We start from the raw sequence: 23935 nt of genomic DNA on the forward strand, positions 1-23935 counted from the left end.
TGTAAATAAATTGTAATTTATTAAAGGCTAAGAGAAGGGACACATATTCGAGTTGCTTGGGGAGGGAGATTACTTGAGGAATTGGAAAAATTAAATACTTCAATGATGGGCTGGATGTGTTGGGTGTGGAGCCTGATTATATTTTGTATTCAAAGGTATCGCTACATTGGACCCCAGTTCGTTGTCGCCCGTAAAATATTCGCTGCAGGGGGGGTCCAGGGGGGGGCGGTTGCGACCTTTTGGGAGCGCCCCCCCTGGCGGGGGGTTTCGGGGGCAACGCCCACGAAGCTAAGAATAGATGTAAAATTTCCTTGTAAAATGTTGTAATTTCGTAGTCAATCTGCGCTGTTCATTAGGCAGAGATCTGACAGTAGAAGTTATGTTTAATTTAGGGTTTTTTTCCCTAGAAGGCAACCCCTCGCTATATATGAGGGAATTGTATTGTGTCTATGTGTATCTGTATTCAGAGTGAGGAAGAGAGAGGGGATTGAGAGCGAAAAGGGAGTTATAGCAGATCTACTATAGGTTGTATCTCTTTAGTTTGCTGGATAATATAATAAAAGAAGGACCGGCTGTTTCTCCGTGGACGTAGGCCAAACTGGGTGAACCACGTATATCTGTGTCTCTCTTGTTTTATGTGTTTTCTGTGTTTATATTTCTGCAATATTTTATGTGTTCCATTGCTCTGTAATATATAATTTTCTAACAACTGGTATCAAAGCTAAAGGTCTATTTGGCTAATAAACTCGCAGGAGAGAAGGGTTCCTGGTTCGAGTGGGAGCAATGATGGAAGATGGTAGGTTTAGGGTCAAAACATTCAATGGCCAAAACTACCAAGTGTGGAAGATGCAGATGGAAGATTATCTGTATCAAAGAGATCTGTACCTACCATTGAGAGGAAAGACAAAGAAGCCGACAAGTATGACAGACACAGAATGGAATATTCTTGACAGAAAGGTACTTGGAACAATACGGCTGTGCCTAGCGGCATCGGTAGCATTTAATATTTCAAAGGAAACGACAACAGAGGGTTTAATGTCGACATTGGCCAAACTATATGAAAAAACCTTGGCCTCAAAGAAGGTATTTCTCATGAAGCGTTTATTTAATATGAAGATGTCAGAAGGTGGATCTATTGCAGACCATTTAAATGATTTTAATACGGTTACAAGTTAGTTAAGTTCTATAGGGGTAACTTTTGATGATGAAGTTAGGGCTTCATTATTTCTGTGCTCATTACCAGAAAGTTGGAATGGTTTAGTTATTGCCATTAGTAACTCTGTCTCTGGATCTAGTACTTTAAAGTTTGATGATGTTGTCAGTGCAATCCTTAGTGAGGAAATGCGACGGAAAAGCTTGGGTGAGACATCAGGTAATGCTTTGACTGCATAGACTAGGGGAAGAAAAATGGAAAGAGGAAAGAGCCTAGGATATTGCAGTAAGTCAAGAAAAGGCAGATCCAAGTCCAGATCGGGGTTAGTGTGCTAGAAATGCGGGAAGAAAGGACACCTAAAGAAATACTGTAAGTCTCGGAAGGGAAAAGAAGGAGACACATAGCAATAAACTAATCATGAAGTGAATGTAACAGGTGATGTGTTGCAAGATGCTTTGATTCTTTTATTAGAAAATATTATTGATGCCTGGGTGGTAGATTCAGGGGCCTCATTCCATGCCACACCTGATAGGAAACATTTTCAAGATTATGTTCAAGGAGATTTTGGACAGGTTCGACTAGGTGATGATAAACCCTGTAAAATCATTGGAATGGGTACAATTTTCATGAAACAATAGAATGGAAATCAATGGCTATTGAAGGAGGTAAGGCATGTTCCAAATCTGAAGCAAAATCGGATTTCAACAGGGCAGTTGGGAGGTGAAGGTTGCGTAACTACTTTCACAGATAAAACCTGGAAGGTCACTAAAGGATCCCTGGTAATAGCAAAAGGAGGAAAGGTTGGTACATTGTATTTATGCAATGGTATTTCTAATTCTGTTAATGCTTTAACCTCTATAGGAGAAGGTACGACATTGTGGCATCATAGGCTTGGGCACATGAGTGAGAAGGGGATGCAGATTCTTCACTCAAGAAATTTGTTGCCAAGTTTGAAGCATGTTGATTTAAAATTCTATGAGAATTGTGTTTATGGAAAATAGAAGAGAGTCAAATTCCTTAGAGTTGGGAAAGAAAAGAAGAGCGAAAAATTAGAGCTTGTGCATACAGATGTATGGGGACCTGCTCAGGTATCATCTCTTGGTGGCTCTCGTTATTATGTTACTTTTATTGATGATGCAACCAGAAAAACCTGGATTTATTGTATTTGAAATAAATCTAATGTATTTGATACTTTCAAGAAATGGAAAGCTTTGGTTGAAAATGAGACAGGAGAAAGGTTGAAGTGTCTTAGATTAGACAATGGAAGTGAATATTGCAGCAAAGAGTTTGATAGGTATTGTTCTGAGAATGGAATTCACAGAGAGAAGACAGTTCCAGGAACACCACAAGAAAATGGTGTGTCAGAAAGAATGAACATGACAATCATGGAGCATGCAAGGTGCATGAGATTGCATGCAGGATTGCCTTTACAATTTTGGGCAGATGCTATAGATACTGCTGTTTATCTAATACACAGAGGGCCTTCAAGTTCTTGTGGATGGTGGTATTCCAGAGGAGGCATGGACAGGTAAAAAGGTAAACTACTCTTTTTTAAAGAATTTTGGTTGTGAAGCCTTTGTCCACATTAATAAAGAAAATAGAACAAAGCTCGAGGAAAAATCAAAGAAATGTACCTTTATTGGATATGGTGTTAATGATTTTGGTTATTGCTTTTATGATTATGAAAAACAGAAAATCATTAGGAGCAAAGATGTCATATTCAATGAAAAGGTTTTGTATAAGGATCAGTTGTAGGAAAAGAAACATGAAAAAGAAAATAGAGAATACACAGTGTTTGACGAGATCACAGAAAAAGTGATGGTGCCTGAAAATCATAATGATCAACAACTAGAGCAACAACCACAACAACAACAAGCACTTCAAACACCTTAAAGTGGTGTTAAGAGATCTACCAGGATGAGTAGACCCCCTAAACGATACTCTCCTTCATTATATTATGTATCATTGACTGATTCTGTTGAACCAGAATGTTATGAAGAAGCAGTGCAGGTAGAAACCAGGAAGAAGTGGGAGCAAGCCATGAAAGAAGAGATGGAATCCTTAGCACATAACCAGACTTGGGACTTAGTCAGGTTGCTTGCAGGTAAAACAACATTGCAGAATAAACAGGTTTACAAGTTGAAGGAAGAAGATGGAGGTAGAAAAAGGTATAAAGCTAGACTTCTGGTGAAAGGGTTTGCACAGAAAAAGGGTATAGACTTTGATGAGATATTTTCTCCTGTTGTGAAAATGACTTCAATTAGAACTATTCTAAGTCTAGTAGCAGTTGAAGATTTGCATTTTGAGCAGTTAGATGTAAAGACAACCTTTCTCCATGGGGATTTTGTTATGAAACCAGCTCAAGAAAAGATAGAAAAGAAAGATCAACGCCTTAGAATTCAACCTCTTCGAGGGGGCAACCTCCTTTACATTACATAAATGAACAATTCTTGGATGATACAAATGAAAATACCTCATTTTATATATAGGAGTCTAAGTGGTCCCAATACAATCAAAGCCTACATAACAATAATATTGTAGGGCACAACAGTAACAATAGTGGGCTTCTATGTGGCACAATAGTAACAATATGGGCACTACATGGGTACATCAATATAATAAGTGGGTTGTACTAATAACAATAAGGGGTTACACTAGTATTATAGGGACCCAACATGCCCCTCTCCTTCAAAAAGTGTTGTCCTCAACGCTTGAGTAGTTCTGGATATTTCTGCATAAAATTCTCATCCTCCCATGTGGAATCTTCAGCGGATAAGTTCTTCCACTTGATAAGGTACTCTGAAATTGATCGATTTCGTAGCTGTCGAGTTCTTGTTTCTATAACTGCTTCCGGTTCCAATATAATTTTTCCTTCCTCGTCAAGTTCTGGCAATATTGTTTGAACTGGGAGCTTGTCGCCTATAACCTTCTTTAAGCATGAAACATGGAAAACTGGGTGCAATCGAGAAGCTGCAGGAAGCTCCAATTTGTATGCCATAGTACCAATCTTTTGCAACACCTTGTACGGACCATAATACTTTGGTGATAATTTATTATCCTTCTTAGCTTGCTTGAGGGACATTTGCTTATATGGTTGTAGCCGTAGGAATACCCAATCACCTACATCAAAACTTCTTTCACTGCGATGTTGATCTGCCTGTTGTTTCATTCTATTCTGTGCCAACACAAGGTTATCCTTTAAGAGTTGGAGGACTTGTTGTTGATGTTCGATGTGATGTTCCACTGCCTGAACCTTAGAATTTTCTCTTAAATATGATGTGATGGATGGTGGTTGATACCCATAAAGTGCCATAAATGGGGTCATTTTTGTTGCTGTATGAAAGGAAGTGTTATACCACCATTCAGCCAGAGGCAACCATTTGACCCATTGTGTCTGTTTATCAGATACAAAGCAACGAAGATATCCTTCCAAACATTTGTTTACTATCTCAGTTTGCCCATCAGATTGAGGATGATAAGATGAGCTATGAGCTAACTGAGTACCAAGACAAGAAAATAATTCTGTCCAAAAATTTCCAGTGAAAATGGGATCTCTGTCACTTACAATAATCTTTGGGTTTCCATGTAGCTTTTGAATTGTTTCCATAAATGCAGTAGAAACTGTACTGGCTTTAAATGGATGTGATAATGCACAAAAGTGTGCATACTTGGTAAGTCTGTCAACTACCACCATGATGACACTCTTTCCCTCAGACTTGGGTAAACCTGTGATAAAATCCATTGAAACCTCCTCCCAACGTTGGCTTGGAATGGATAAAGGTTGTAATAGACCCGGTGTCTTAATTGTTTCAACTTTATTTTGTTGGCAAACCAAACATTCTGCCACAAACTTTTGAATATCTGATTTAAGGCCATCCCAAAAAAATTCCTTCTTAACCCTGTGGTAAGTTTTTAAAAATCCTGAGTGCCCTCCTAAGGGAGAAGTGTGCAATTCCATAAGAATCTTTTGTTTTAGCTGGGAATTCTTACAGAGGTATAAGCGATCTTTGTACCATAACGAATCATTTTTCCAGCTAAATGTATCAGACATACTGGAATCTTGTTGTAGCTTTCGAATAAGTGCCCACACTTCTTCGTCATTCTTCCATTCCTCCCTTGCTTCATTTATCCAATCTGGTTGGATAATAGAAATGGCGCACAACAATGCTTCCACATCCTCATCCTTTCTTGAGAGTGCATCTGCCACCACATTTTGCTTCCCTTTTTTGTAGATGATTTCAAAGTCATAACCCAACATCTTTGTGACCCACTTTTGTTGCTCTTCAGAGGATAATCTTTGTTCTAAAAAGTATTTAAGGCTATCATGATCCGTTTTTACCTTGAAGTGTCTTCCCATTAGGTAGGGTCGCCATTTCTTAAGTGCATGGAGTATTGCCAACATTTCCTTCTCATAAATAGCTTTTCTTAAAAACTTTCCCTTGATTGGACGACTTTCAAAAGCAATGGGTCTTTCATCTTGCATTAGAACAACACCAATTCCATTTCCTGAAGCATCACATTCCACAATAAAGGTTTTTGTGAAGTCCGGTGTAGCTAAGACCGGTGCTTGGCACATTGCCTCTTTAAGATGTTCAAAGGCCTTTGTTGCTTCCGGAGTCCATGAAAATGCATCTTTCTTCAATAATGTTGTTAGAGGTGCTGCTATTCTCCCATAATTCTTAACAAACTTGCGATAATACCCTGTCAACCCAAGAAATCCATGCAAATGCTTTATGGATGTGGGGATTTTCCATTCCTTAATGGCTTTAATTTTGCTAGGGTCTACCTTAACTCCTTCATGAGATACAATATGACCCAAATATTCCACCTCCTGGACTCCAAAGAACATTTGGATCTTTTTGCATATAATTGTTTCTCCTCCAATAGTTGTAGCACCCTGTCAACATGTTCAACATGATCCTTCCAAGACTTGCTGTAGATAAGTATATCATCAAAAAATACTAACACAAATTTTCTAAGGAATGGTTTGAAAATTGAATTCATCAAACCTTGAAATGTTGAAGGTGCATTGGTAAGGCCAAAAGGCATGACCAAAAATTCATAATGACCCTCATGAGTTCTAAATGCCGTTTTCGGAATGTCTTCAATCTTCATTCTGATTTGATGATATCCTGAACGAAGATCCAACTTGGTGAAGTAAATTGATCCATGCAATTCATCCAGTAATTCATCAATGACAGGAATGGGGAACTTATCTTTAATAGTGAGCTTGTTGAGCTCCCTATAATCTGGACACATGCGCCATGATCCATCCTTCTTGTGCACCAATACTACTGGAGCAAAGAAAGAACTTTGACTTGGTTGAATTATACCAGCCTCTAGCATTTCTGCAACCATACGTTCAATTTCACTTTTTTGGACATAGGGATATCTGTACGGCCTGATGTTTGGAGGAACACTTCCTGGAATCAGATGAATAGCATGATCATGATCACGCATAGGTGGGAGACCTTTGGGAGTCTCAAATACCTTGGAATGATTGTCCAGGACTTTTTGGAGATCTGGAGAAATAGATGATTCCAATGTGGAAACATCTAGCGAACATAATTGTGCAATTACACCTCTTTGCTCCTTTTTTAGAAGCTTTGTCATGCCATTAGAGCTGATTATCTTTCCTGGTTTCCCTGCAATACCCCTTAATTCAACTTCCTTTCCTTCCACAGAAAATTTCATGAAAAGTTCTTGAAAATTAAAAGCTATTGTACCCAAGGATTGTAGCCATTGGACTCCTAGTACAACATCAGCACCTCCCATTGGAATGGAAAGCATTGGGCTAGTCAATACATATTCTCCCATGGATAGCTTGATATTATGGCACTTTCCAGAACAATTTATTGTTCCTCCATTTGCAATCATCACTTGACACTCTGGTGCTGGATATAGGAAGCAATTCAATTCTTTTGCTACCCTACAATGAATAAAATTGTGGGTGCTTCCTGAATCAATCAACACTATTACCTTTTTCTTCTTGATTTGTCCTTCTATCTTGATGGTTTGAGGAGTGGTAATTCCCGCCAATGCATTACAAGATATGGTCGGATTTATTTTTTCTTCATCTAGGCTTTGTTCCTGGAATATATCCTCTTCTTTTGACCTTTCTTGCTCCTTTTCTTCTTCCTCTTCACAATCTATGTAGAATAATTTCTTCTCAGCACACTTATGACCTTTTGTGTATTTGCTATCACAATTGTAACAAAGCCCTTTTGCTCTTTTTTCTTCCAATTGTTGTGGTGTCAACCTTGTAGGTTGTGGAAGACTATGGGCAACAACACTTCCGTCTTTATAGTTGTGAATGGTATGCTTCCTAGTTGCCATAATTTTGCTTTCCATTTTTCTTGCTAACCTGAATGCCTTCTCTAATGAATCAGGTTCCCAAAGGCGCACATCATGTTGGATATTATCCTTTAAAGACCCTATGAACACATCAATCCTATGCTCCTCTGGAATATCTTTTACCCTTATGTTCAATTTTTGGAACTCCTCAATGTGCTCCATTATTGAACCCTTTTGTTTGAGACTTATCAATTGGCTAAAAAAAGTGTTGCTTTTTGTATCCTCATAATGTGCTATCAATTCTTCCGTAAAAATTGCCCAAGTGATAAATTGTTTACGAGAACAAAGCCATTGATACCATACAAACTGATTTGGTTCCAAATATAAAGTTGCCATACGTACCTTTTGTGTGTTTTGCACATTATTGAGATCGAAGAATTGCTCCATCTGTAATATCCATGTGGCGGGATCCTTGCCATCAAACTTCCTCATATCGATTTTTGGAACATGGTGAGTCTTCGATCCAACATTAGAGTCTATGGAATCATGATTAACATTTCTTTTTTTCTCATCATGAGTTTCCTTTGGAACATGGTGAGTCTTCGATCCAACATTAGAGTCTATGGAATCATGATTAACATTTCTTTCACCCTTAGTGACCATTTCTTGTAGCAACTTATTCATATTTATCTTCAATTCTTCCATCTTATCATCCATGCCATCAATTTTACCGTCCATTCCATTCACCTTAGCTTCCATTCCATCCATCTTAGCTTCCATGCCCTTTATCTTAGATTCCACGCCACTTATTTGTGAGCGTGACATTTGTTGCACTTGTTCTTGTAATTTTGATATATCATGTAGCATTTCTTCCTCTTCTTCATGAGTCATGCTAGAGCTTTTAGGTTCCTTACTAGGTGTTTGCATTTTCTTTCCTCGGGGCATCAGTTACCGATAATAATGCTTTACTATGCCCTTTGAATTCCTTCAAACCAAGCTTATGCAAAAATTTAAAAAAAAACTACACACCTTTTTTTTCTTTGTAGAAGCCTGATATTGAATCTGATGTATCTCTGTAATTTCGAATCATCCAGTTCTAAAATTTTGACCTGTAGTAGCCTTCTATGTCCTCTTTCCAATGCCACTAGTCTGATCCAAATTGGATTCTCCAAGAAAGAGTTATGCACAATCTCCCGCAGTGACCTGATTATAGACTAGTTCAGAAGAGCGAACTTGTACGAAGTGCCACGTGTCACTGTTTCCACCTTTGACTCTAAAAAATATATAAAATAAAACTACAGTCTGTCCTCTTTCTGTACCTTCTTACGAAATTTCAATCCGATGCTCAGAAAGAAAGTTATGACGATTTTCCCCAGGTCACCTGTTTTGAGTGTAATTCAGGAGTCTGCAAAAAGACCAACTTCCTCAGATCATATCTCCGAAAATATCGTGCAAAAAGCTCTGAAATTCGGACCCAAGGTTCAGAGCGATTTTTTTTAAAATGGGTGTTTTTTGCGACTTCTGAAACGTCACAGAAAAAAAGTTATAGCGAAAATGCCACGATGACCTGTTTGGAGCAGCGAAACCCTAGAATCCAAAGCTCTGATACCAAATGTTATGAAACCAGCTCAAGAAAAGATAGAAAAGAAAGATCAACGCCTTAGAATTCAGCCTCTTAGAGGGGGCAACCTCCTTTACATTACATAAATGAACAATTCTTGGATGATACAAATGAAAATACCTCCTTTTATATATAGGAGTCTAAGTGGTCCCAATACAATCAAAGCCTACATAACAATAATATTGTAGGGCACAACAGTAACAATAGTGGGCTTCTATGTGGCACAATAGTAACAATATGGGCACTACATGGGTACATCAATATAATAAGTGGGTTGTACTAATAACAATAAGGGGTTACACTAGTAGTATAGGGGCCTAACAGATTTGGAGGAAGAGATATATATGTAGCAACCAAAAGGATATGAGGTAAAAGGGAAGGAGAAAATAGTGTGCAGGTTGAAGAAGAGCTTGTATGGCTTAAAACAGGCTCCAAGGCAATGGTATCTAAAATTTGACTGGTTTATGTCTAAACAAGGTTATACTATATATCACTCTGATCATTGTGTTTATCTCAAAAGGCAAAATGATGGCAGCTATATTATATTGTTATTGTATGTAGATGACATGCTTGTTGCAGGTTCTAACATGCAGGAAATAAATGTGCTCAAAAGGAAATTGGCAAACTCATTTGCAATGAAGGATTTGGGTGCTGCAAAACAAATCCTTGGTATTAGAATAACTAGAGACAGGAAGAATCGCAAATTAACATTGTCTCAAAGTGAGTACATAGAAAAGGTGTTGAAAAGGTTTAATATGCAGAATGCAAAACCAGTTGGTATACTTTGGCTAGCCATTTCAAATTAATTAAGGAGGCATGTCCTAACACTCAGGAAGAAATGGCTCATATGTCTAAAGTTCCATATGCATCAGCAGTTGGAAGCTTAATGTATGTAATGGTTTGCACATGCAGTGGGAGTTGTAAGCAGGTACATGAAAAATCCAGGAAAAGAACATTGGATGGCAGTGAAGTGGATTCTTAGGTATTTGAGAGGTACCACAAATCAAGCATTATGCTTTGGTGGTTCAAACATTGCTCTACAGGGATATGTTGATGCAGAAATGGCAGGGGACAAAGATAATAGGAGGAGCACTACAGGATATGTATTTACTATAGGTGGAACGACTATCAGTTGGGTTTCAAAACTGCAAAGTGTTGTTGCACTCTCAATAATAGAAGTAGAGTATGTTGCTGCTACAGAGGCTAGTAAAGAAATGATTTGGTTACAAAGGTTTCTAGATGAATTGGGTAAGAAGCAGGAGTTGGGCACATTATACAGTGACAACCAGAGTGCCATACATCTTGCAAAGAACTTTGCATTTCATTCCAAGACTAAGCATATATAGCTCAAGTACCATTTCATATGGTCAGCATTGGAAGATGGACAGTTGAAGCTAGAAAAGATACACACTAGCCAGAATCTTGTAGATATGTTAACAAAAGTTGTAACCAGGGAGAAACTGAGACTCTGCTCAGTTTCAATTGGTCTTCAAGTATGATGAAGAAGATGAGAAACAGCTAGGTCCAAAGTGGAGTCATTTTCTACCAAATGAAGCAACGATGGAGTTGCTATAATCAGTCTCCAAATGGAAGATTGTTGGGTGTGGAGCCTGATTATCTTATGTATTCAAAGGTATCGCCGCATTGGACCCTAGCGTTGTCGCCCATAAAATATTTGCTACAGGGGGGTGGTTGTGACCTTTTGGGAGTCCCCCCCTAGCGGGGGGTTTCAGGGGTAGTGCCCCTAAAGCTAAGAATAGATGTAAAATTGCCTTGTAAAATGTTGTAATTTCGTAGTCAATCTGGGTCGTTCATTAGGCGGAGATCTGACGGTAGAAGTTATGTTTAATTTAGGGTTTTTCCCTAGAAGATAACCCCTTGCTATATATGAGGGAATTGTATTGCGTCTATGTATATCTGTATTTAGAGTGAAGAAGAGACAGAGGAGATTGAGAGCGAAGAGGGAGTTACAGCGGATCTGCTGTAGGTTGCATCTCTTTAGTTTGCTGGATAATAAAAGAAGGACTGGCTATTTCTCCGTAGACGTAGCCTAAACCGAGTGAACCACATATCTGTGTCTCTCTTGTTTTATGCATTTTTTGTGTTTATATTTCTGCAATATTTTATGTGTTCCATTATTTTGTAATATTTAATTTTCTAATAGGATGAGAATCTTAAATAAGGTGACTATGCATTAAACTTAATTGAAAAGACAAGGACAGGCCCAAGTGTCTTCCAACTCCAACAACAAGCAAGAAGAGGACAAAAATTTAAAGGTGGCATGGGTTGTGATGTCCAGGCAGTTGACTACGTGAAATTGTGGAAAACGACAAAGAGGGGTTAGTTGGAAAGCGCATGCAATATGGATGAGGTGGGGGGGGGGACTCTCATGCATACACATAGATAAGGGAGAATAGGCTCTATTGTATTCCCTCTCATGTGCATAGATAGTGGAAGAAGGAAACACATTTTTTTGACTCTCTCATGCATATTCTTATAAAACATTAGAGAGGAAACAATGAGAACATTGCAAGAAAATTTCCTATAAGGGTGGATGTGAGAAAAAAGTGAGACAACAGTGATCAGATTTGGTATAAATCAAGTTATGGAGAGATAGGAACCAACTAAAGAACCCTCACCAAATCTTGATGGGTAAAAGTGTTATAGAGAGCATTGGATTTCCTTAAAGGCTGAAGAACCCACTATAAGCTTGTGGATTGATGAGCCTACTGGTTTGGGAAGAGTTACTAAGATGCTTGTGAGGGTTGTTGAACCACAGAGTTGCCTTGGGGCTGAAGCTTTAGTTCTCGACTCACTAATGAACCACCTAGAGAGGTGATCTCTTACCAATGAGTATCTTATCCATTAATGAACCTTCCCTTGATGTGGAATCTCTTCTCCTAAAAGTGTGCAGAGACTCTATGTTGTAGTATCCTAACACAGATGTTATTTATATCTGAAAAGACTAAATGAAGATGTGTGTTGCTGGTGGATGAAAGAAGTGTGGCCTTGTGGCATCCTGTTTCAGATGTTTTGTTGGTTAAAAATTATTCTTAAGAAGAATTCCACCTTAGGCATTGGAATCTGACTCATGGGTGAAAGTTGCAAGTAATAGTGGTTGTAGCTTGTCTATATTTAGATGGAGTTAGAGTCCACTCTCAATCGTTGGGAAAATTGTTGTGTTTTATAAGATAAGTGTTTATTTGTGCTCCTTTTTTTAACTGTTGTGTGTGTGTTTACCATTGGTTGAGTGTTGCATTCATGATATGAAATTGAGACTCCATTCATAAAAGAGGAATGCCAATACTCCGTGCAATTATTTTTAAGGAAATAATTGTTTTTTTGTGATTATTTTTGGATTGTTTTGTAACCTTAATAATTGGTTAAATGTATGGGTGAAATCTCTTATTTAAATGATCTTTGTGTTTATCTTGAGATTGGAAACTTAGTTTAGTGGTGCATATGCATCCTTTCAATATGGATAAATATGTGACTACATGTATTGGGCTATGTTTTCCCCATTTAAGCTAAGAGATAGTGCCATATATATATAATATATATATATATATATATATATCTGTGTGTGTGTGTGTGTGTGTGCATGTGTGTGTCTATATATATATATATATATGATCACACGTATACAATGGTATATGGCCACAACTGAGTTTCGTTAAAGCTCAGGAGGAATAGGTTGGAAGAGCCTGTGCATACTTCATATTTCATTGACTACGTATTGGAGGCCTAAGCATAGGCTTTATAAACTTAATAATTGGTCGCTAATAATAGGGATAGAACTCTTTTAAGCCAAATCAAAAGGCACCAGAAGGAATTATTTTAACCCTGTTCAACCCTGTGACCAAGCGTAAGGACCAATTCTTGTCACAGGAGAAATTTGGGCTATCGATGGGGAAGCACTCATGACCATCAGATGACCCCGAAAGCTTAGTACCCCAAACATAGGGGAGCATAAAAGGAAATTGTTAGGGTATTATTTCTGAGATGATGTGGCAGTGGGGATAGAACTTGAGAGTGACATGCACACTTCAAAGAGGAGGAGCAAAACCCCAAAACACTTATAGCAAGAAGACCATGAAATGTTGGAGTCGATTGTTAAGTGGGACCCCTTCCACATCGAGGGTGCAACACCAGATGATGTCACCTCAGATCCCAGACCCTGGAGGATTGAGATGTATGGCGTGGTGGAACAAACGAGATTCACTCTTTGGGATGACATGGTGATTGAAGCCCATTTGGTGGGACCATTGACAACACATGGTGGAACCCATTGTTATGAGGCACATCACGTGGGAGGTGTGAAGAAATTTTATGTCACCCTGGACCCCGAAGCCTGAAGATTGTGAGCGAAGGGCATAATAGAAAACTTGTGATTTAGGTCTTGAGGTGACTTGGCATGTGGGTCCATTCTGCGGGGATGAATGCCTTGCGACATGAATGTATTTGCTTGCCGGATAAGAGGGAGCTTGTGCTTAGTGCGAAGTTGGCATTGACAACATAACTCAGAAGTTTGTCCTCAGAATATTTTCGCGGGGAGTAGTGTTGAGACGTGCTAAGATTCAAATCCCAAGGTAACATGGTTATATATGGTCCGCACCCACTTAATTGTACACATCTATGTATGGGCGTTGATTGGATTGGAAGGGTAGGATGAATGTTAGGTCCCTATACTACTAGTGTAACCCCTTATTGTTATTAGTACAATCCCCTTATTATATTGTTGTGCCCATGTAGTCCCCATATTGTTATTATTGTGCCCCATAGAAGCCCACTATTGTTATTATTGTGCCTTTACATTATTATTGTTATGTTGGCTCTGATTATATTATGACCCCTTAGACTCATATATATAGAAAGGAGGTCTTTTCATTTGTATCATGGAAGAATTGTTCATTTCTGTAATGTAAAGGAGGTTTCCCCCTCGAAGAGGCTGGTTTCTAAGGCGTTCATCTATCTTTTCTATCTTTTTGTGAGCTAGTTTCATAACATTTGGTATCAGAGCTTTGGATTCTAGGGTTTTGCTACTCCAAACAGGTCATCGTGGAATTATTGCTATAAGTTTTTTCTGTGATGTTTCAGAAGCTAACAAAAAAACACATTTGAGACGAAATTGCATTAAACCTCGGGTCCGAATTTCAGATCTTGTCTCACTATATTTTCAGAGATATGATTTGAGGAAGTTAGGGTTTTTGCAAGCTCCAGAATTTCATCTAAAACAAGTCATCATGGAATTTTCGCTATAATTTTTTCGCTACAATGTTTCAGAAGATAAAACAAAAACCCATTTGAGAAGAAATAAATCTAAACCTTGGGTCCGAATTCCAGATCTTGGCTCGCTATATTTTCGGATATATGATGTGAGGAAGTTAGGGGTTTTGCAGACTCCTGAATTAAATCCTAAACAGTTGACCTTGGGAAAATCATTATAACCTTCTCTCTGAGCATCAAATTGAAATGTAGTAAGAAGTTACAGAAATAGGATGGAATGTGATTTGTTTGGGTATACTTTTTAGAACCTAAGGTTGAAATAGTGATACGTGGCATGTCGTACAAGTGCACTCTATTATTAGGTCATCGCAGGAGATTGGGAATAAATCTTTCTTCAGGAATCCAATTGTGATCAGACTTGTAGAGTTAGAAAGAGGACTCAGAGGGCTATTGTAGATCGAAATTTCAGAACTTAAAGATCTGAAAGTACATAGTTACATTCGTTTCAAGGTCGAGCTCCTAAAATCAAGAAAAAGCGAGATGAGGAAGTTTGATGGCAAGGATCTGGTAAATTGGATACTACAAATGGAGAAATATTTTGATCTACATGGTGTACCACTGTTACAAAAGGTATGTATTGCATCTAATTATTTAGAATCAAATCAATTTTTATTGTATAAAGGGATTTGTTCTCATAAACCACTTTTCACGTGGCCAATTTTCACAGAGGAAATGATAGCACATTATGAGGATACAAAGAGAAACACCTTCTTTAGCCAATTGGTAAATCTCAAACAAAAGGGTTGAATGGTAAAACACATTGAGGACTTCCAAAAATTGAATATAAGGGTACATTATATTCTAGAAAATAAAATGGTTGATGTCTTCATAGGGACTTTAAAGGATAACCTTCAACACGAGGTTTGTCTTTGGGAACCTGATTCATAGGAGAAGGCATTCAGGTTGGCAAGAAAAATTGAAAGTGAAATTATGGTAACAAGGAATCCCACCACTCACGACTATAATTATGGAAGTGTTTTTTCTCCTATTCTTCCACAACCTACAAGGTTTACACCACAACAATTGGAAGAAAAAAGAGAAAAAGGGCTTTGTTACAATTGTGATAGCAAATACACTAAAGGTCATAAGTGTGTTGAGAAGAAATTATTTTACATAGATTATGAAGAGGAGGAAGAAAAGGATCAAGAAACATCAAAAGAAGAGGATATACACCAGGAACCCACCCTAGAGAAAGAAGAAATGAATCCGACCATATCTTGTAAAGCATTGGAAAGAATTACCACTCCTCAAACTCTTAAGATAGAAGGACATATCAAAAAGAAAAAGGTTCAAGAAGTGAAAGATCACATCAAGAAAGAAGAAATGAATCCGACCATATCTTGTAATGCATTGGCTGAAATTACCACTCCTCAAACTATCAATATAGAAGGACATATCAAGAAGAAAAATGTTCAAGAAGTGAAATATCATATCGAGCATCAAGAAATGAATCCGACCATATCTTGTAATGCATTGGAAGAAATTACCACTCCTCAAACTATCAAGATAGAAGGACATATCAAGAAGAAAAAGGTAATAGTGTCGATTGATTCAGTGAGTACCCATAAATTTATTCATTGTAAGATAGCCAAGGAATTGAATTGCTTCCTATATGCAGCACTAGAATGTCAAGTGATAGTTGCAAGTGGGGGAACCATAAATTGCTTCAGAAAGTGCCATAATATCAAGCTATCCATGGGAGAATATGTATTGAATAGCCCAATTCTTTCCACTCCAATGGGTGGTGCTGATGTTTTACTAGGAGTCCAATGGCTACGATCTTTGGGTACGATAGCTTTTAGTTTTCAAGAAATTTTCCTGAATTTTTTTTGGGAAGGAAAGGAAGTTGAATTGAGGGGTATCAAAGGGAAACCGTGAAAGATAATCAACTCTAACAGCATGACAAAGCTTCTAAATAAATAACAACGGGGCACAATTACACAATTATGTTCACTAGAGGATCCCACATTGAAATCATGTATTTCTCTAGATCTCCAAAACGTTTTGGACAATCATTCCAAGGTATTTGAGACTCCCAAAGGCGTCCCACCTATTCGTGATCATGATCATACTATTCATTTGATTCCAGGAATTTTTCCTCCAAACATCAAGCATTACAGATATCCATATGCCCAAAGGAGTGGGAACTCATTCAAAGTTGCAGAAGATCCCAGTTCAAACCGTATTGTGAGAACTTGATGATGAATGAAAAATCATATTGGAACCTGAAGCAGTCACAAAACCGAGAAACCGACAACTACAAAATAGATCAACTACGAAATAGATCAATTTCAGAGTATCTCATCAAGTGGAAGAACTTACCCGCTGAAGATTCCACATTGGAGGACAAGAATTTATACATAAGCATCAAGAACTACTCAAGCGTTGAGGAAAACACTTTTTGAAGGAGAGGGGCATGTTAGGTCTGTATACTATTAGTGTAACCCCTTATTGTTATTAGTACAATCCCCTTATTATATTGTTGTGCCCATGTAGTCCCCATATTGTTATTATTGTGCCCCATAGAAGCTCACTATTGTTATTATTGTGCCCTTACATTATTATTGTTATGTAGGCTTTGATACTATTATGACCCCTTATATATATAGAAAGGAGGTCTTGTCATTTGTATCATGGAAGAATTTTTCATTTGTGTAATGTAAAGGAGGGTGCCCCCTCAAAGAGGCTGGTTTCTAAGGAGTTGATCTATCTTTTCTATCTTTTTGTGAGTTGGTTTCATAACAATGAATGAGCGAGTCAACAATGTGTGTGTGTCTATATATCTATATATATCTATATATATATATATATATATATATATATATATATATATATATATATATATATATATATATATATATGTATGTATGTATATGTCTATGTCTGTGTGTGTGTGTGTGTGTATATATATATATATATACACACACACACACACACACATAGAGAATCTCAGACATGAATGGATTGATAGCTATTATGTGGCCCATGACGTGAACAACCACATGGGTGCCACGGGGCAGAAATAATGATGTGGCATAATATTATAGGCCAAATTTTAATTGGTCATATCTTTTGATCTGAATGTCAGATTGAGACAAATTTTATATCAATGGAATTGTCTAAATGAGGCGAACATGTTGGTATCATCCATTTCAAGACTCCATTGAGAAAAAAGAAACGAAAAAATAGACCCATTTCCATAATAGGACCTTGGGGGTCAATTCATCACAGTAACTTCCCCTTTCCAGCCTTTGTTTTGGGTTGGGGTTAGTAGGGGTTATATTTTAGTGTGGTATCAAAGCTCCCAGGTTCAAAACTTGGACTAGAGGGGCATCATCGTAAAACTAATAAGCGAGGGTTCAACACTGGACTTGGGAGATCTAGGCAGGCCTTAAATCCTTATGTATAACATTAGAACTCTAATTGTTTGTGTATTGATTATATGTGCTACTTGGTATATTTTATTATGATAATTGCATGTAGCATTGTATTGATGATTTATATGATTTACTGATCCTAATGCACTAATTGAGGTGTAATGTTGCAACTAGTTTTGAAATAATGAATCTATATTAGTAAGCCAAGGTGATGGTGTTTATTGTGCAACTGAATTTTGCTAAAATATAATAGTTATATGTGTGTATGAAAACACATAAAAGACACTAAGGCTCAAAAATATGAAGTTTAAGGACCATGTGAACAACAAAGGGTGCTACATTCTATAAACAACAGAGTAGGGAAATAATAGTAAAATGACGTAGTATAGCTCTAACCAATCATAACATGGATGTGAAGAGGAAATATCATTTTAACAACAAGGAGGTGAAGACTCTCAGGATTGGATGGACACATTGAGAAGCCTGAGAGTATAGATAAGGAGTTGTAAAGATGACAATGAGAACCTTGTCAGAACATAGGAAAAGAAAGTTGAAGTAAATGTAGTCATACTACAAATCTTATCAGATCTCTAAAGGCAGAGGCAACATGAGTTGGGGATCAGACATGCTAATCCCATTGTGGTAGGAAGAAATAACCAATGGGGAAAATGAGATCAAATCTAGAAAAAGGCTCCAGGTGTGTAGTGAAGACACCATAAAAGGAGACACTCTGTTGAGCACTCCTAGAAGGAACTCAAGCTCCCATCAACAACAATGACGACACTCATAGAATGCCACATCGTCATCACTATCATCATTATCATGGGAGAAGAAGGGAAAGAGAGTATATACCATAAGAGTTTAAAAGGGATAGGCCTCCTACCTTTGATGGCGAAGTGAGGAAATTAGAGGATGTCGAAGCCTGGCTACTGGGAATGAAGAATTTTTTTGAATCCATGATTACTTAAAGAACACGAAATCAAAGGGAGCCACTTTTAGCCTAGGAGGTAAGGATGATATATGTTGGGAAGATCTGAAAAATGTAAAGGGCATAAGGGAGGAAGAATTGTCCTGGAAAGAGTTTGAGGAGTATTTCAGGAGCAAATATCTATCTAAGAGATAATAATTAGAGAAATGATGAGGTCTAAAATGGGCCTCCTAAAGAATATTATAAAATAATAGAGGAAATAATAAAATAAGATTAGATTACATCATCAAATTATAGATGGAAAAAAGAAAAAACTATTTTCAACTTGTATTTTCAACTTATCTCCTTACGATTTTATACGAATTTCGAGAAAGAGCACTTGTTGGATGCAAAATTTAATTCCTCATCCAAGGGGTACCCATGTTGCATACTTTTGATGAACCATGCTACATGAAAAATGAGAATTACATAAAAAAACATGATTGCAATCACATTTTTTCATGTATTTCTCATTTTTCATGTAGCAGGGTCCATCGAAAGTATGAAACATGGGTACTCCTTGGATGAGGAATTAAATTCCACATCCAATGAGTAGTCTCACTTGAATTTTGAACAAAGCCATGGAGAGATAAGTTGAAAATTTGAGTTGAAAAAGTAGTTTTTTTTTATTATTCTTTTTAACTTTGTACTCCAAAAATGGGGAATCATCCCCCATGGTTGACATCATCATATTGAATTCTACTGGTTCTTATAAATTTTATTTTGGTTGTAGATTTTTTAAAGGCCCATTTTTTACCTCAAAATTTCTCCACAACAACGCGAAGGAATTCTATGAGCTCAGATTGGGATAAATGACAAATGATGAGTACACCACCAAATTCCTATAGCTACTAATGTATGTTCCCCACCTTAAGGAGGAGAAAGAAAAAATTCATAGGTACATCATTAGACTTCCACAATATTTAAAGCATAAAATCGAATTTGATGAACCCAAGATAGTAGAAGACACAATCCAAAAACTAAATCATTTCCACGAGAAATCTAAGCATAGGATTGAATATAAATCAGATTGGAAATTCAAGGGAAATGCCAATTTTAAAGGGAAAAGGAAAAAGGCAACCAAGGGAGTGAGTGTGACCCCTTTTAACCAAGAAAATTAGTAGAAGTCTAATGTTGCCAATAGAGGTTGTTCTACTCAAGATGAAGCCAAATGTATGAGATGGGTCCATATAAATTCTAGACTTGTGGAGGAAATCACCCAAGGAAATATTTATCATAGCACAAGAACATTGGCCAGAGAGTATACAATGAACAAGAGGCAGAGATATTAAGGATGTATCTCAAAGTATACCCATAATTTACGTAGTAGCTGATAATTGTCAAGTTAATCATTAGGAAACGATTATAGAGATGGAAGGTATGCTCCATGACAAAAAAAAATTGATTTTGATTGGCCCTAGTTCAAATTTTAGTTACATTAGTCTTGTTGTTGTTGAGAAATGTGCACTAAATAAACAATCACAAAATGAGTCTTGGCTAGTTCAATTGGCCACAGGGATGAAAATAAGAGTGGAGTATTGGGTGAAAGCTATTGTAATCGAATTAAATGGGATGCAAATAGTGGCAAGCCCCACTATGTTTCCATTGGGAGCATATAACGTATTGTTGGGCATGGATTGGTTATATGTGCACCAAACCAAGGTCGACTACTTTAAGAAGAACATCAAATGCCTGGATGAATCTGGAAAGCATAGACTATTTTGAGATTAATTTTAGCTATGCAAGCCAAAATAAGCTATAGAAAATTATGCCTTTTGTTTTTTGTGAAAATATCCATTACTGTTGAAGTTAATTGTAGAATTGAGAATGATGACAATGATATCTTGAGGAAATACCTTGTTTTACAATATTTTTGAAATGTATTCCCTAAAGAAACTCTTGATTTTCCTCATTGAGAAGTCAACATTTCCATCAAATTAAGGGCAACTCTAGCATCCAAAGCTCTGTATAGAATGAGGACTCTAGAATTAGTTGAGCTAAATCTATAGCTCAAAGTGATGTTTGAAAAGGCCTATATAAGGCCAAGTGTATCTCCATGGGGAGCACTAGTTCTATGTTTTAAGAAGAAGGATGGCATGCACAAGTTGTGCATTGATTGTAGGTAATTAAATAAAGTGACCATAAAAAACAAATATCCCTTGCCATGGATTGATGATTTATTCAATTAGTTAAGAGGAGTAGCAGTATTCTACAAGATTTATCTAAGATCAAGTTATCATAAAGTGTGTATAAAGGATGAGGACATCCATAAAACAACCTTCATAACAAGGTATGGGCATTATTAATTTGTGGTAGTGCCCTTTGGGCTTACCAATGCATCTACAACATTTATGTGTGTTATGAAGAATGTGCTACACACCTATTTAGATAAGTTTGTCATAGTCTTTGTTGATGGAATTTTGGTCTATTAAAATACCAAGGAGGAGCATGAAGAACACTTGGTGCAGTACCACAATTACTAAGAGAACATAGGCTTTATGTAAAGCTTAGTAAGTGTAACTTCTTTCAGTCAAAAATTCATTACTTGGGAAACATTGTCTCAAGAGAGAGAGTAGCAGTTGATCCCAATAAGGTCAAGGCTATCATGGAATTAACAACACCTAGAAGTTTGGCTGAAGTTAGGTCCTTCATGGGATTGGTGGGCTATTATAGGATATTTATTACCAATTTATCCAAGATTGGTTGTCCAATTAGTGCTCTGCAAAAGAAAGTGAAGAAGTTCGAATGGAAAGCTGATTGTGATGCAATCTTCAATTAACTTAAGAAGTTTTTGACCAATGCACTAGTATTAAGAATAATAGATCATGAAAAGGATTTCATCATATGCATGGATGTGTGCAAGGAGGCACTTGGCGGATTCTTGATGCAGGAATTCCAAGTAGTTTGTTATGAATCACGAAAGCTAAATGAGCATGAGAAAAACAATGTATCTCATTGTTTGGAATTGGCTTCCATCATCCATGCACTAAATATGTGGAGACACTATCTTCTTGGTGGAAAATTCACTCTAATCATGGATAGATGAAGTATCTATTTGAACAAACCAAGTTAAATACAAGGCAAGCCAAATGGTTGGCCACACTTAGCAAATTTGACTTTGAAATCAAATATATAAAAGGTAAGGAGAGAATATTGGTTGATGCACTTAGTAGGAGAGTGAAACTACATCTTATATCAGCTATAAATTCCTACAAAACCAATCTTGAAGAAACGATGAAAATGTTGGACAACAAGATGAAAAGTATCAATAATTAAAAGGGAAGCTACAAAAAGGCTCCCTAGGCAATGAAGGTAAGGACTATTGCCTTATAGAAAAAGGACTAATTAAATTCAAAAGTAGAATTTATGTGCCAAATAATGACGACTTGAAGAAACTCATATTAAAGGAGTTCGATGCCAAGCTTTACTCTAGCCACCCAGGCTACCAAAAGACGCTGCTAACCATCAAGAAGTTTTATTTTTGGCTAAATTAAAAAGGGAGGCAATTGATTTTATCTCCAGTTGCATAGTACCAACAAGTAAAAGTTGAGTGCAAGCACCCAACTAGCTTACTGCAACCCATTCCCATTCTGGAATGGAAGTGGGAGGTGATTTCTATGGATTTTATTACATGGCTTCCAAAGACTCCAAAATAACATGATGCAATCATGGTAGTGGTTGTCAAGTTGAGCAAGGTGACTCACTTCATGGATATTAAGTCTAAAAATTTAGCTAGTGAGGTGGCTCAAGTTTTCGTAAGGGAGATTGTGAGATTGCATGGAGTTCCCAAGAAAATTATCTTTGATAGAGATGTCGAATTCACTTCAAAATTTTGGAGAGAATTACATGTAGGCTTGGGAAAAGAGCTATCATTTAGCACAACTTACCATCCTTAGCCTGATGGGAAAATAAAGAGAACAAAATGAATTCTGGAAGACATGCTAAGAATGTATGTAATGCACCAACCCAAGAAGTGGGAAGAATACCTTCTACTTGACATGGAATTTGCATACAATAATGGGTATCAAGAATCACTAAGAATGAGCTCATTTGAAGGGCTTTATGGGAGGAGTTGTAACACTCCTATCAATTGGAGAAATGCAGTGAATAAGGTCCTTGTTGGGCCTACTATGTTGAAAGACATGGAGTAGGAAACACAAGGCATCATAAGAAATTTAAAAGTGGCACAGGACAACTAGAAGAGCTATGCGGACCAACATATAGTTCGCAAAGAGTTCCAAGTGGGGGAACATGTTTTCTTGTGAGTTAGACTTAAGAAGATCTCCTTGAAATTTGGCTCTTCTGCCAAGATGGCACCATGGTTTTGTGGACCATTTGAGGTGCTCGAAAGAATAGGGCCAGGGGCATATACTCTGGCTTTTCCTCCATCAATTAGAGTGCATGATGTTTTCCATGTTTCATTTCTTAAAAGATATATGTAGGATGCTAATCATGTGATTGATTGGCCAATGTTGTAGGTAGAACCAGAGGGAGATATCCAACTGGAACCTTTATGCATCCTAGATCGAAGGCAACTCATGCTCCAAAATTGAGTAATAGAGCAAGTCAAAGTGCAGTGTAGGAACTTTGGGCCCAAGGAATCCACATGGGAAATGGATGACCAAATGTGGGAAACACATCCCTTCTTATTTACTGAGTAAGGAAAATGTCAATATAATGTAAATGTTGTATAGATTTGTGTACATAAAGCTCCATAAATAACAATGCTTGGGTTGAAGCATGTTTTGGATGTATATGGTCATTAAACACTAAGGAAGGTGTTCACTCCAAGTGGAATGGGACTGTAACATCCCCTACTTAATATTTTTTCATTTGTAAATAAATTGTAATTAATTAAATTTTGAGAGAAGGGACACAAATTCCAGTTGCTTGGGGAGGGATATTGTTTGAGGAATTGGAAAAATTAAATACTTCAATCATGGGTCGGTTGAGAAGCTTAAATGAGTTGACCATGCATTCAATTTAACTCAAAATATGAGGACAGACCCAAATTTCCTCTAGCTCCAACAACAAGCAAGAAGAGGACAAAAATTTAAAGAAAACATGGGTTTTGTTGTCCAAGCAATTAACTATGTGCAACCATGGAAAAAATCAGATGGGGTTTTGATGTAAAAGGCACATGTAGTATGGAAGGGAGGGGGGACACTCTTATGCATATGCATAGGCAGGGGAGAACAGACTCTCTCAGGTTCCCTCTCATGCACAGAGAGAGTAGA

Source organism: Pinus tabuliformis, chromosome 9 (assembly GCF_031772625.1).
Source record: "Pinus tabuliformis cultivar Carrire ecotype Pingquan chromosome 9, CPIR1, whole genome shotgun sequence".
NCBI lineage: Eukaryota > Viridiplantae > Streptophyta > Pinopsida > Pinales > Pinaceae > Pinus > Pinus tabuliformis.